Source organism: Pteropus vampyrus, unplaced genomic scaffold (genome assembly GCF_000151845.1).
Source record: "Pteropus vampyrus isolate Shadow unplaced genomic scaffold, Pvam_2.0 Scaffold333, whole genome shotgun sequence".
NCBI lineage: Eukaryota > Metazoa > Chordata > Mammalia > Chiroptera > Pteropodidae > Pteropus > Pteropus vampyrus.
Window position 1 is genome coordinate 162,170 of NW_011889114.1, and position 2,738 is coordinate 164,907.

At 55.6% G+C, this 2,738-nt stretch overlaps 1 protein-coding gene across 1 annotated transcript in view; it reads right to left on the reverse strand.

Moving 5' to 3' along the window:
• Window positions 1-2,738, reverse strand: part of ZSWIM9 (zinc finger SWIM-type containing 9) — an 18,587-nt gene that overhangs the window by 7,372 nt on the left and 8,477 nt on the right. The gene's annotated exons all lie outside the window — the stretch shown is intronic.

A 2,738-nucleotide genomic window follows, 5' to 3' on the forward strand; every position in this document is an offset into this window, starting at 1 on the left:
CTGAGGTGGGCCCGCCCGGTCCTGCCCTGTTGGACTGGCCGAGCGTCTTCGAGCAATAGCATGACCGGTGTGAATTTCATCTTGGCTCTGGGTAGTCAAGTTCCTGGACCCTGGAGGCAGACCGTGGGATCCAGATCCAGGTTCTTCTAGTTACTAGCCGTGTGAATTTGCACACCAGCTGTGTGACTTAGGGAACGTGTCCGAACGTCTCAGCGCCTCAGCTGCTCCCGTTTGCAAAGGTGGGGAGCGTAACCACATCAACGTGGTAAAATTGCGATGAGGATTAAACGGGTTGATCCGCACGAAGCATGTAGAACAGCGCCTGGCAAGAGGCAGTGTTTACTGGGCGTCCGCTGCTGTTATTATTATTACCTGAGCATGGAGGGCATGCTCAAGAGACAGGCTAATGGGACTGAGGTTGCTGTGGGGCCCTCTGATTGAGAGTCACTGCTTAGAGGGGAGCATTATTTTCCTTATATTGCAGATGTGGGAACCGAGGCAGAAAGACTCCAGATACAGAGTAATGGATGGATTAACGCAACAGGCCTGGGGTGTCCAAACCCTGCACATTACAAAGAAGAGTTTGGCTCTTGTCTTCGTTTATCTGGGTTTCCTGGGCCACATAGGATCAGCTTGACCTCTGGAGGGGCTGGAGACTGTCAGCCACGCAGGCAGGCGGTCATGTCTACGTGACCGAACCCAAACAAAAACCCTGGGCACCGAGGCTCAGGGGGGCCTCCCTGGTTGGCGATACTTAATGCACATTGTCATGCATTGTCACTGGGAGAACGGGGCGCTGTGCCTAGGACTCCGCTGGGATAGACGACTGAAAGCTCACACCTGGTCTCGCCCAGACCCCGTCCCATGAGCCTCTTCCCTGTGCTGACTGTCATCTGCATCCTTTCACTGTGATAAACTGTAGCGTGACCGCTTGGCTGAGTTCTCACTGAACTCGAGGGAGGTCTTAGGGAACTTCACTATGGCGGGGGAGCGACTGCCCAAGGTCACGGAGCTAACGAGTGGCAGGGCTAGGGTCTACGACTAGGACACTGAGAATGGTTAAAAAAAATAATAATAAGGAGTGGGGGGAGATGCGTGAGTGACACTTTAGGGGGGTGGTGACCTTCGATGAAGGCGGAGGATACATAAGTGAATGACTATATCTAGAAAATATTTACCGAGCAAATACGGCGTGCTGGTTCAGGCACTGAGGGGTCACTACGGCATCTCAGAGTGGGAAGGGACGGCCAGTAAACCAGAGATGAAGAGAAACAAACACGACAACTTCAGGCCTGTAACGTGCTGAGGAAAACGGACACCACACATCGAACCGTTTCTCTGTGCCAGGCACAGTTCCGAGGCGCAAGTGCTTCCCTTCCTTGGAAAACCCCCTACGACACACACCGTCCTTCCTGAGCCGGGGCTCAGCTGCTTGCCCGGGGTCCCACGGGAAGTAAGCAGTCGTGCTGGGCTTCGAACCCGGGCAGCCTGGGCCCAGGGTCTGTGGTTCTGACCACCACAGCCCGTGGCCTTCACGGGTGATCGCTCTGGCTGGGCGCAGCGGCTGCCGGCTTGAGGCCAACTGGACGACAGTGTGCACGCAGAGATGGAGCAGGCAGGAAGGGCACCCGAGGACCTAGACGAGTGTGGCTGTCGTCCCGGACACACAGATCGGTGGCACTGGGGCTAATTGATCGCAGATGGCCAACTCCAAAAGTGTGAAGACCCGAGGCTGTGCCAGCTAACGCTCCTCCCCACACCCCGCCGTGTCCTTACACAGCTTGTGATGAGCACGGTCTTGGTCCCAACACCGTCCCGAGGAAAAGCTCGAGGGATAAGATTCATAGCTAAATAGGTAAAACATTCCTGTTTTCTGGGCACTGTTCTTTACACACACACGCACACTCACACACACTCACTCTCTCTTGATCTTTATACAGCAACTTCAACAGTCCTATGAATCTATTATTATCTTCACTCTACAGCTGAACAAACTGAGGCTCAGAGAAGTTCAATAACTTGCTCCCAACTTAAAAGATGCCCCACGGCCAGTGAATGGCACAGCGCGGATGTACACAAAGCTTTCGGCATATGGCGATATAAATAAAATCGGGTTTCTGACTGTTACCATATCGCCCGAAACTGGCTGGTCTGATGTAAAAAGAGGCTCTGGGCACAGAGAACATTCCCTTTGGGAGAAAGAGGCTGAGAATGAGCTGAGAGGCCTGTGTGACTCAGAGCAGGGGAGATGTGGCCTCGGACTCAGGCAGGGCTCAGGGCTTGGCAAAACAGCCCTGTATACGCCTGTGGCTGTCGCTGGCCGTCTGCCAAGTACTTGTGGCTCTCTCGTCCCTGCACGGGGCAGGGCTCAACCTCTCTGCCTCCCACGGGGTCACGTGACTTGTGTTGACTAAGGAAGTCAGAGTGAGAGCGATCCGGCCTGATGTGCCACTTTGCGGCGACACGCTTAGACGGCCCTTCCTGACAGACGTGGTGCTTTGGTCGGGCGAATCCCTGTGTGGCGGGTCCGATTCCCGTGACAGGCCTCGAGGCCTCTCGCCTCAGCCTCAGGCTCACTCCTCACTTACCCTGAGCTGGGGCCTCCTCCATGCGTGAGCAGAAAGCACAGCTGTGGGGCTGGGCGTGGCCACACCGGATTCTCCCCTTCTTCTCTCCTTCCTCCCTGTCTCCCTTCACGTCCGCCCCAGCCCTGAGGCTGGATCAGAGGGGCGGGAAGA